The 13,049-nt window shown below is 39.2% G+C and overlaps 1 protein-coding gene across 5 annotated transcripts in view; it reads left to right on the top strand.

Moving 5' to 3' along the window:
* Positions 1–13,049, top strand: part of ripor3 (RIPOR family member 3) — a 57,343-nt gene continuing 44,294 nt past the window's right edge. Inside the window, exon 1 of one of the 5 annotated variants that reach the window (XM_042228758.1) lies at positions 1–36. The gene's annotated coding sequence lies outside the window, so the exon portion shown is untranslated. Of the gene's footprint in view, positions 37–1,980; positions 2,944–13,049 lie in introns of those variants that run through there. The other 4 variants (XM_042228761.1, XM_042228762.1, XM_042228759.1 and 1 more) reach the window with 4 other exon arrangements.

Raw genomic sequence — 13,049 nt, 5'->3', positions numbered from 1 at the left:
CAAGCAGCCAGCTGATCACGAGTGTAGCTGTTCACGGTATGTGCATTTATATATATATATATATATATATATATATATATATATGTGTGTGTGTGTGTGTGTTTGTGTGTGTGTGTGTGTGTTTGTTGGTATGCATCTTATTGAGATATGACGGAAACATTTTTGCATTTTAAACCTTAGTGGGTTTGTTTTTGGGTGTGTTCATTAATATCTGCCATATGTATATCAAATACTGGTAACTGACCCCCCAAGCCCAAACCCACAAAGCTCTTAATAAAGTTTTATTAACTTAAAACAAATCCGCCCAAATATGAAAATATGGAGTCGGACATATTCATCTGTATTTTTTAATAATTTGAACACTTGAATCATTTATGTTTTCCGATACTGAAGATCAAAATGTATTTGACTATCAGAATTTTTCTGTTGTTTGTTAAAAATAGATTTAGAAATACTTATAATTAATTTATCATAATGTGCATCATTATTGCCTCATTGTATTGCTTCAGCTGGACAGATTATCTTCAACACCAGTGGTGTAATCCAGTGGTCCCCAACCCCCGGGCCTTGGACTGGTACCGGTCCGTGAGTCGTTTGGTACCGGGCCGCGAGAGTTGAGGCTCAGGTGTGAAATGTATGGTTTTCAGGGTTTTTATTGGTTTTCAGTGTTATTTTGTTATCGTTTTTATCGTTAACTCGGTTTTCCTGGGTCTTTTCACGTGTGTTATGAATAAATCTTCTTTTTTTCGGTACCGGTACTAGTTTTATTTTGTTGTATTTATCCGCGACACCTTAAAGGCCGGTCCGTGAAAATATTGTCGGGCATAAACCGGTCCGTGGCGCAAAAAAGGTTGGGGACCGCTGGTGTAATCAACAACAGCAACACTGTGTACTGACGCAGCTTCCATAAAAATGCCAAAAAGGCAAACTAAGACTAAATACTCAGTGGTGTCAGTGCTCCTACATCAGGGCTTCAGCCACCAGGCTGATTTGGAGAATTTCACACAACAGCTTTTAATTTAATTGCAACTTTAGGGGCTTTGGTCAGAGTGAGATGTCTTCTGAGGTTTTCACACAACAACAAGAAAAAACTCTGGGTTGTTCCAACTTTAAACAACCCAACATTTTTCAATTTGTGTTTACAGACTGCACATTTCTGTCTGATGGCTCTGTCAGCCTCTAATGTGGGCGTGCTAATAACACAAATAACAACAACAAAAACAACATAAGAATGTGAGACTAAAATGAGCTGCAAGGCAAGCAGTTTACCTGCACTGGGTTCAGCTTTACATTTCATCTCCTTCTTTTTGTGTTCATTTTTTAATGTTTTCTGGTGCCATTAAAGGGGAATTATCTGCACTTTGGCCAAACTGTGATCGCCTGAAATCTGAAGAATATTTAAGTGCCACAGAGATTTATTTTTAATTAGAGTAATTTAAATTCAAGTGGGTCAAACCAGTAAAAGTGTGTAATAACCAACCGTATGCCATGTGCAACTTGTAGACAGGTTGCTGTTTCCTTCTTTTAAAGGTTTTGAGTTGTTTTGTTGTTTGCTTTGTTGCATAAGTAAGATGTGAAAGTGAAAAAGAACCAACACAAAAAATTAGCAGCACTGAAGATGTATATATTTATATACAAGCATGTGATTTAAAGCAAACCCCTCCCAGGTTATAAGTTGTTAGGGGTTTGTTGTCTTTTCTCGCCTTCACTCAATTTGGAGGTTCGCTCTCTCCACTCTACATTTACATCCAAGCGTATAGATGTGACGACTCTGCTTGCAGTGTTCAATGTTTATTTTTCTGAATGCATGGCCATCAGTCAGCACTGATGTATGTGGTCTGCGCTGGAGCCAAGTTCCTTAGTTTAAAGCCAAACATGATACTCGCCAAGCGCAGCTGGGGGAAGGGGAAGAAAAAGAGGGAATGGGGAAGAAGGAGGAGGAGGGGATCTTCTAAAAAATTTTCATTTGCAACTCAGAAAAGACAAAGAAAGTAAAAGCAAAGGGAAGTAACAGGGAAGGTGAAGTTAAAAGAAGAGCTTAAGATTAGAGGATAGTTAGAAAGGGAGAACACATATGACCCAAAGGAGAGCGGAAGGAAAATGAGAGATTTTGAGGTCATAAAATAATCAAAGTAGGGACAGTTTACGAGAGAGAGTATCACAGAGTCAAATGGAAGGAAGCAAGGAAAATAACAGATCAGAGATGGCAGAAAGAAGAAATGAAGCATCTAAACAATGACTGGAAAAGAAGAGAGGAGAAAACGGGAAGCTGGGAAAAGTGGAAACAGTTGATTGAAGGAGGAGGCATGAAAAGAAAGATACCGAATGACAAGTGTCGAATGTTCTGAAGAGGGGAGGCAGGCTGAATGCGAGAGACAAGCTCAGAGAGGGAGAAAGAACCAAAGTGGTTCAAGAAAAGAAATTTGTTTAACAAAAATCAAGGATGGGAGAGAAAGGGGTGATGAAGAGCAGGAGGAAACTTTAGCTGCATTAACTGAATCTGACAAAGGGAAAAAGGGCAGATTTTAAGTGTGGGAAGCCCTGAAAGAGGAGGAGAGAAAGACAGAAGAGGGAGTGGAGAGGGAACCGAGGGGGAGAAGAGAGGAGGAGAGGCAGAGCTGGAAAACAGTGTGTGACAGAAGAAGAGAGAGCAGATATGAGAAGGAGTGAGGAGACCTGAGAAAAGAACCTAATTCAGCATTGTGTTTCCAGCCAGCCTCTCACACTGCTGTGAAACCCTCTTGAGCTGCGCTGCTGCTGCATGACTGAACGCTATCAGTCCCGAGCAGGCAGCACACACACACACACACACACACACACACACACACACACACACACACACACACGCACACACACAAATGGATATGACTCGTCCGCTGAGGTGGTTTGGTGTGGTGGACTTGGAGTGACAGTTGGGAATAACTGGTTTCTTCGTCCTGTCAGGTAGGTTTAATATGACTTTAAAGATTATATTATATCATGTGGACTTATATTAGTGATAGTTTGTGTTTCTGAGCATTAACGAAGCATTAATGTGAAAGCTGAATGCCTTATTCTTGCAAAATTAGTCTAGGAAAAGTGTCTCTTTTTTTTTTTTTTTGCCTCGTTGTTGATCTCTGGTTAATTTCTACCAGCCGACCTGAAACATTCATTAGAGTTAACATATTTCCATATCTGATATTTGATATCCCAACAAAAAACATTTGGAATCTGGTCTTTTAAGGGAAATCAGAAACTATTTGTATCAATATTTGTATGAAGATGCAAAATCTTTTTGTGTTTTTGTTTTTTTTGCCACAGTAAGGAAGATTCTCTGCTTGTGTAGCTCCATGTTGCCTGATTAGAGTTTTTTTTAAGCTAAAACTTGGTAGTTTGAGTGTTTTCCATGATATTTAGAACCAAAGAAAGATTTGTTTTTCATGCTGTTTGTTTTAAGCGTTTTCAAGTGTGGAAAAATACAGTGTAAATTGGGCAGGTGATCATGACTGTGCCTGGTTCCACCCGGCTTAGAGGATAAAAGGTCTCCTTAGAACATACACAGAACAGGGCAGGGATGCAGGTTTTCCAGGTTTAGCAGCCCAGAGTGGCCGGATATTGTTGGTCTCAGTCACAGTATCTTCTGAACTCTGCGTCAGTCTGTGCTAGTATTACAGTGACATCGCATTAATCCAATGATTTTACAGACTTCTTTCCTCCAGTCTTTGCAGAATTGTTGCCGTGCATTTTTAGATTTTGTGTTTCTTATAAACATCTTTACCGAAAATAAAAAAAACTTTCTACACTTTTATTTTAACTGTCAAGGTCAGCGAGGTATTTCTGAAATGTTGATCACCAGATGCACTTTACTGTATACTGACACGGTGTCATCTCAGTTCATCAATTGCTGTAGTTTTGAAGCCACAGGCATTCTTTGGCACTGGTGCCCTGACACACCTGCCGTGAGAATATTCTACCCAGTATCACAGCAAAACATGTAACAGACACTTTGCCATGATATTGAGTTGGGGTTGGGCAACCATATCAGATGGAGAGAGCAGACAGTCCTGCTTAAAGGAATAGTGTAAAAGTCACAAGACTGTCACCCACTGTCGTGCCATCTTTGTATTTTGCACTTCCTCTTTTGCTGTTTACCTGAATTGAGGCCCAAAACTACTTGGTTAGTATTAGGAAATGATTTGGTTTTGTGGTTTACACCCCTTCATAACTTTTGCTTCCTAACCTAAACACTGAAAATGATGCTTAAAGTCACCCAGTGGGATCCTGAAAAGTAAATATCTGGCAAACTGGGAGACCAGTCTCACCAACTGCAACCAGCGGGTCACGGCACCAACATCAAAGGGAACCTTATCACTCCCACTTATCAGTTTTATTGTGCAAATCCATTGTATTATATATCCTCACACTTAACCCACTTCCCCAACTCCTCAATAATATAGATAAAGATCAGCTACTACCAGGGGTTAGAACCTGATCTTCCTTCCCAGGTCATCACTAGCTATTTTATAATCTATTTTTACACATGCTCAAGTAGTGATGCATTAAACTGAGTGGTTAACTTCACTGTTACTCACCCTCCCAAAGCAAAGAGAAGCACATACACGGTGTTTGCAGCCTCCTTCTTTGTTTCTTGATCTTTCTTCAGCCTAGTACTGTAACTGGATGTTTGTGTGGTCAAATATAGCTACTTACTACTCCTTCTAATACAATATCCTGCTTACTGTGACAATGTATAAGTAATCTGGCAGTAATTCAGTATCCGCTTCATTCTTGAGCATATTTTCAGACAAAGCCTGGCATCTGTTCAAGGTATCAGTGACACAGTTTGTGACCTTACATCTTGCATCAATGCTTTTCTTTTTTCAGTTTCAGTTTTAAATTAAAACATCTCCAAATGTTTTCCCCCCTCTGCTCTTTTGTATTCTGTCCCGCCCTGTATCCTCATACTTCTCCTCCTCTCCACCTTTTCTGTTCCTTCAAATACATAAAGGGTATTTGCTCTCATAGACTTTCAGTTTCTCATGAACCCCCTCAGCGAGTGCAGCTCAAACTGACAAGCTGCCAGAGAAAATATCAACACAACAAGCCGGGTCAGAATCTGCTGCTCGCGTACCCTCACTCCACCCCTTCCTCCCACTCCCTCCCCTCTGTCCTTCTCCTCATTTTATTCTCCTGCACAGTATTTATGTCTCGTTCTTTTCTCTCTCACCATCTATTTCCTGGCTCCCTTGATTTTCGGGGGATTTTCTTAGTCCAAGTCTTCCCTGGTTTTGTTAAGTTCATGTGGTGTGTTGTGTGTGGCTTTGGCTACACGGATCATTAGATAGACGCAGTAGGAGGTCAGTGGTTCCATTGTGGTTGAATTAAATGCTAACACTTGTCACTGAGGAAAATGCGCCTGAGGGGATCAAGAGACACTTAACAATAAAGAAGGTGGTTGGGCTGTCTGTGTCGGTCACTCTTCCACATTTGCTGGTTCCACACTAATTGGCTCAGACTTCTGAACAATGGCAACATTAGTGGTGGGGACACAGACTAGCATTTGTCTTTATGATTTAATGAAGCATGCAGCTATTTGGTATCGTTGTCGTCACTGTTTTGTTATCAGTCAGATTTACATTGATTGTTGTGTTTGAGGAGACTTTATCTAGCTGGTTTTGAAAGGATGGGTGGCAGAGGGGAGACTGAACGGTGGATTAAGCAGCTGACAGCAGATGAAGTCATTTTCAGCCTGCAAGTCAATTGTGTAGCTGTGCTGTGTTTGTCTCACGCTTTACCAAACGATTGCAGCGATGCATGGTTTAGTTTTGCTTGCTGAAAAGAAAGCAAGGAAGAGGTATGACATGACAACACTAAAACAACAGAAATTACATAATCTGCAGACATTTTTTTTAAAGAAATAATGTACATAAAAAATACCTAACCTGAGATAAACAAGTGTAAACTCACAGAGCGAAGAGGATCAGTTTTATATATACACGATTGCAGTCACTTATTTTCTAACCACTCCAGCGCACAGCAGTCTAGGAAAGAAATTAACTGTGTTTGTGTGATTGGATCAGATAGAAATATAAAAACATACTGGGTTTAATTCTTCCACACACGTGAGGGGTGAAGGTTGGGATATGTTTTCTGTGCCATTTTTTTTTGTGATGCATGGGAAAAAGAAGAAGCTACTTAAATTCGGAGTGAGATGCTGATCACGCTCTTTAGTATTTCAAAATTTGACACTGGACTTTTGAGGAACATTTGAAGTTTGTGTGCCATATGTGTGTATGTGTTGGTGTTTACATTTACAAATCTGAGGTAAATGCTGCATGCGTGTGACATGTGTGCAGACGTACAGCTAAAACTGTCTGATGACTCCACTTTTGCTTTGCCTCTGAACACATAAGTAACACTAACATCATGACATCACCCACCAGATGCTTTTACAGGACCCACGTGAGCACAGACTCACTGAAAGCTTATCTTGACCCATGCTCTGTGACCTCCAGGTTAGGTCAATGATCCCTCTGGAGAAAATGATGAACTGAAAGAAAAATCCACAGCTTGAAGAAATCTATTCCTCCTGCCCCACATGAAAATGTTTTGTTCAGAACATGATCTTTTTATGTGCCAAATGAAAGCCCCACAAAGCTGTTTATTTGCTAGCAAATAAATTAAATGTCAATTGAGGGAAGTAATCCAGAAGAGCAGATGGAAGCACTACACTGAGCCTGATTAATTACACCACAGTGACATGTTAGATTCTTTCTAGAAACATTTCTGGATGCGATGGACTAGCTTTGGCTAGCAGATCTATGCAAATTTTCTTGTGAAAATTTGTTGGGGTTGATTTGAGATTTGTCATCTGTGAGTAAAAAGGAAAGTGAAAAATAGAGAAAAATGAATGCAATATTTATCCAGCAGGCATGTGTGCATTTAAAGTGTCTAATGTCAGAAGATGTCATTAACCCACAGTTAATCTGTAGCTCCCTTCAGTATTGTAAAAAGAGTTTCAGCTCATTTATTAGCTCTGCGGCTACACTTTATTGCTTTGGTTCCCTCCTGCTGTTCTCAAAATGTTGTTACCGGTTTTAAAACCCAGTATGTTTATTATGTAAAACCCAATGTACATGCCACGCTCAGTGCCAAACTATGCACCAAATCAAGTGAAATCTTGAGACACACTGAGGTCATTTCATGTCAACTGACCAAATGCTCACAGCCTGACCAGCTCTGATTTCCAGGGTGATGACACACATCTTATTTTAGCTTTCTAATGTTATTAGTTTGCTCACAAAAATATTTCTGTAATGAAGTTAGGGGCATTTCTGAGCCATCTTTTCTGAGCAGCATGTTCTTCCACTGGGCTGTCCCACTGTAAAAAAAAAATAAAAAAATTCAAAGCCGATATGAGTATGAAGAATCCTGTGCTCAGGAGAAAGTAGAGTTAAGTGAAAAGAAGAGAGGTTTGACCATTCCTCTAACTTCATCACCAAAATATTTGTCCAAACAGGTAACAGCAGTAAGCTAAAATTTGGTAGTTTTCCTTGACAAGTGCATCATCACCTCGGAAAGTTTTTCAGGGAAGTGAGAGATGGTCAAGCTTTTTCTTAAATTTGGTCAGTTGACATGGAATGAGCCACTAGAGAATAACACTATTCTTCTCATGAGAGTTAGATAACATTTAGTGGTCAGAGATGTGCTAAATTAGAAGCTTGCTGCTCAGCTTTGCATTAACACTGGAAATGAGCAAGTCTGTATAAATACAATGTAACCAACACAGCATCACACGTTGGTCATTAACTGTTTTCAGCAGATGTCATCAGCAAATGCAGGATCTGAATGGGACACTCAGGCACACTATAAACTTCACTTTCATACCTCCCTGAAGCATACTCTGCATTATCTTGATGTTCGACTCTAATCTGTGAACTAAATGTGATAATGTTTTTAATTAGACTTAAAGCAGGTGATTGGGAACATAAGTTCATCAGGAAATGTTTACTGAGGCCACAGAGCGAGAGTGCTGAAGAGTGGTTCTCAGGTCCTGCTCACAAAAAGAAAAAAGAAGGCTTAAGGGACTGTACTGGCTTCACTTTTGAGACCTGGAAGATACATCTATTTTTTTTATATACAGTCTGTGGAAAGAAATAGTAATAGAAATAGCCACAGTGACTATCATCAGTGACTGACACATAATGACCTGATAAAATCAAAGCCCTGAATGAGTGGTATCTAACTCCAAAATTACAAAACAAAACCTCTGGGATCCCCACAAATGATTGGCAAGCTCGTGCTGTACATGTTATCATGCTGTAAGCTTCAGTTTATAATTATAAATGTTTTGAGAAAGAACAATAACAGATAGGCTTAAATCAAATTACCATTTAGAACAGCGTTTGTTCTTATCTCAAAACATCTGTATTTGCGGTTAGGACCTTCACGAAATCTTTTTCAGGACTAAAATGTGCTTTGAATTAATGGGGGAAATAATTCAAGAGTAGGAGTGATTTCTTTTGCAATGGTGGATATCAGATTATTGGAAGGGAATATTTCCATTGTTCCACGACCGCTCATATGTCTTTATTTTAGTGGGAGTGAAGACAAACACAGACTTTTTTTTTCTCAATACATAAAGGGACTTTTGTATGAAGTCTCTTAGAAACTTGTGTAAAAAAAACTACCCACTCAGTCACTTAGTGGTTTCACCTCAGCTAAACTGGTCTCTTAACTGGTTTTGGTCAGGTGTACTGTGCATGTATAAACAGATCTGTAGCTCTTCAGTACACCATCCCGTTACATAACTCATGTTAACTACAGCGAAATACCCCGACGATGACTGGAATGTGTCGAGTTTTGACCTGGCGGCTGTGGTCGAACAGGTTTTTCAGCAACAAGTACTCTGCATGTGTTCATTGTCAGAAAAGCAATTATTTTTCATTGTCATGGCAACGTAGTTCCAGTATGGCTTTTTTGTTTTCAGACAAAACTGTTTGTTTAAACCCAGCTGGTAACTCTTCCCTGTGAGAACAATGTGTAGAAAATCATTTTGATGTGTCGCAAATTTAGGCGTCCCGAACAGTCAGGCTCACACACACTTGGCCCACTGTGGATTTTTTAACTGTTAACCAGCTCTGCCATATTTCCTGTCACAAGTCACTGCGCAGCGCTGACTAATAAACCAAGAATGCTTCAAATCTTTAAAAATAAGCCCTCTATTTATGTCCCCAAGGCTAATAGTGTTTTTATTGATAGTCAGGCATCTATTGCTGCACTCAGGGAGAACTTTTATTTACTACACTTCTTAATTTATTAGTAATTATGAAGTTTCTGATTAAAACTCGTAAAATGTGAGGAATCTCATTTCAATTAATCGGTAATTTGGAAGCACGAGTGCTGTTGGGGCTATAAAAAGGGAAGTTATTTCATACAGGATGCCTTATTCACCCATTCATTAATGTAATCACTTTTACATCTATGTGCTTTCTAACATTCATACTCCAGTTCAAGCACTTTTTTAGCATCAATACTGTACGTGCATTACTCGGATACAGTTTTGAGATACACAGCAGTGTTAGTGATTGTTAATTCAATGACACTAAGGTTCACTAAGGTTCTAGTAGGTTACATTAAAACATATGATGAGGTTGTAGAAAATAACATAATGTTGAAGAGTTAAGAACTCGTATCAGTATTTGTGACCCCTTACAAACAACATTAATGTCAAGTTGGGACACTTTTGTTGCATTTATTTGTGAGTTTTAAGCAGTTGCTCCAAAGAAAAAGTTATAATTTAGACTTTAATGGTTTAATTTTAAACTACAGTCAAACACCATTATACTATGGTATTATTATATTAATACTAGTACTATTCCACACAGAAAGAGCCAACATATTTGTGTCTCCATTTTCCCTCTAATCATCAAAAACTGTCACATTTATCTGAAGAACTTTTGGAGAGGCCTGATCTTTGCTTTGGGAGCCACTTAGCTGAATGTCATTGCTCTAAGCTGAGCATCATTCATACTTTTAGGTATGAATAGTAAGTCTTTTGTTTTTGTTTAAAGTTTTATAGAGCTTATTTCTCCTGCACACAGAAAGACATTAATATGCTTTTTTCACTCATAAACTCTGGACAACCTGCTGGAATCAGTTCTGGATATTTTCGTTAGAGATGCAGCAGGAAAAGCAGGGAACCTGTGGTTCAGGTGAGGGAGCTACCTGGACCAGTTAATATCTAATTTGCATTCTCACATGTCGCGTGATGTCTAGAAAGATTCGGGGTTGCAGTTCATGTGTAAAAACAACTTAGCGTACATGGACCTGACAGCATGCTCGGTGAATTACAGTCCTCTGGGGTCCAGTCTAACAAGATGGCGCTCATCAGTCTGATTCCACGACCTCTTAAAAATTGCAACTGTAGAATAAGCTGTGAAGCAATAACTAACTCTGACGTTCGGCTCCACAGCAACTTTTATTATTTTACCAGAGTTCAGAGCTACAAAATTACCTCACTGCTCAGACAAGATAGACATTACACATAAAGAAAATGTGTTTTTTCAGGTGTGATTTTTAACACTTTCTTGAGTGGTTTACTTCTCTTTAACTGTCCTCAGTTTTAAAGTTTTAAAATGTGAATAACAATAATAATAAAAAAGCCCAATAAGACGAGTTTTATGACTTTTTTAGGTTGGAAATTATTGCAGGAAACCTCTGTAATTAGTCAGTAACCCTTCTTTTCACTCATTTTTATGTTCCCACAGTTACAGAAAGCTTTTAGAGCTGAGCGTATACGTCGGTAACAGCTGTATAATGGCCACAGTGCTGAACAAAGCACACATTGTACCTTACATTATAGTCGCAGTATAGCGCAGCAGTTTGGGTGCTAATGCTGCCATAAACCTGTCTTGCACACTCATGCACAATTTCAAAGAAACAAGCAGAGCTGTGAGTGGATGTCAGCTTTTATTCTCACAACAAAATTTAAAAAAAAATCTATAAACTTCACATTGCAGCTGAAAACATCCAAATTAAATTGTTCTAGTGCTTTCAAGAATGCTGTCAGGATGTTAGTAAGCTACAAAAAAACGAAGTAAGAGACCAACAAATGGGTCTGCATGCATTTGTATTGTTTCTTCAACACCAGAGCTTTACAAACATTTAAACCAGCATTTGATGCCTGTACAAATACTGTAATGATGTTATGTCTTTAACTACACAGACATGATGCACAGACTTGGTTGGTTGTTTTTAAAGGCTTTACAATAATCTTCAAGCCCCACGAGTCTATTATAACAAAACACACTGCAACTCCCCACCTCCTTCAGCACAGACAACCACTCAGGGTCAAAGGTCAAAATGATGATATTCTCCTTGACAGGTCAGCAGTTTCAAAAGTGTTCCAAATACACTGTGGCTATGAAGATGAATGTAAAGGTCAGTCTCATGCTAAGTAGAGTGTGTGTTCTGTGTTTTCACAGCACTACGCCTAACACTGACAATATGATCATAATATCTTTGTGATCTTTTGTGTCCATATGGAGGGGTATGTTTTATTTTAATCATTTCTAAGCATATGGCATGGAGGCTTTTCTGTTTGCTGTTGATAGATGATAACGTGTGCCTCTGTGTTAGGCAGATGGACAAAACTTGCACAGCAATGCATGGTGTACTCAACAAATTTATCCAGACGACTCAGTAAACCTGCTTCTCGAAGCTGCTTGGGCATACAGCGTCTGCAGAATTCATATTAAATCTAAGTGAAGCTAGAAGTTAAAAAATGTCATGCTTTTTTTCCTTTATGGAGGTTACAGAATCACATGGCAGCACTAACAACCACAGCACATAGTAAGCTTTTTTCACCTTTTTTTTAAAACAGCATGTGAACTTCCTCTGCAAATAGCACCTATACTTTTTATTTCATGCATCTCTGTTCTCTGTGATTGAGTGCAAGTCAATTAGGCACGTGTGCTCACTATAGCAGCCTTTCAGAAACCTGGTCATGACTGCACATAGATAAGAAAGCATCTGTGTTTTTTGTTGTACCTGCTGAGGAGAAAAGAGCTAAAGTGAAAACATCTCTTTGCTCTTGCTTGACTCGGAGATACAAATTACAGCTGATCTGAGGTTAAATGAATAACAAGTGTTGTGTTTTAGGTTGGATTGGGAGCCTCGATGCCCCCCGCAAGTCCCATTTGTCTGAGTGAAATGCTTACAGCCTCAGGAGGCAGAACAGGAATTTCCATTTCATGCTTGGCTGAAGTTCCAGATTGGCCAAGCTTACACCACAGGGCCCTTTCAATGGCTTACATTATGACAAGGGAAATAGATCATTTGAAAGGAAAAACTGTACTAAATGCCTTCCTATATATCAGATCTGAATATAAAATCTGAAATTCCTGATTTCTTTAGACATTTACCTCCATGTGTAATAGAGGAACTGGAAGTGACAGTGACATGATAGCGCAAACATAAACTCAGATTAATGCGTAGGGTTAGTTTCTCTTATTTACAGTAGCAAGCGTATGGCTAGTGTCGAAGGTGTTTCTGTAGGATTATTAGAAGAGGCTAATGCTAGGGAAATATTCTCATGGTTAGACGAACCCATGCAAAGCCTCCATTTGGATTCATTAAGAAATTATGATCACCATTTAATTCAGAGGAGTCAATAAAATAAAATAACGGGTGGCCGTACCTGAACCTTCAAACCTGAAAATGAACTGATGAGTGGAGTGGACACCAACAGAGAATGTCATTGTATTAAATAACAGCCAATTAGTCATTACACAAGTTTTGAGCATTTAAAAAGAAGAGGTCAAGTCTCCACCTGCTGTCTGTGTGAACGTATGAGTGTGTGCGTGTTTGTGTGTGTGTGGGTTGTGTTTTCTAGCAGAAGTTGCTCCCTGCTGGACTGAACTCGCTGTCCTCACTCCCTGCAGGGCCACTGGGTATCAAATACGACACAACAAGTTCCCACTGTGATCCTTATTCTTATTTTCTTTTGTGTGTGTGTGTGTGTGTGTGTGTGTGTGTGTGTGTGTGTGTGTGTGTGTGTGTGTGTGTGT

Source organism: Haplochromis burtoni, unplaced genomic scaffold (genome assembly GCF_018398535.1).
Source record: "Haplochromis burtoni strain Fernald_Lab_line unplaced genomic scaffold, NCSU_Asbu1 Contig_347, whole genome shotgun sequence".
In the NCBI taxonomy this organism is placed as follows: domain Eukaryota; kingdom Metazoa; phylum Chordata; class Actinopteri; order Cichliformes; family Cichlidae; genus Haplochromis; species Haplochromis burtoni.
This window is presented reverse-complemented; position numbering and strand designations above follow the sequence as displayed.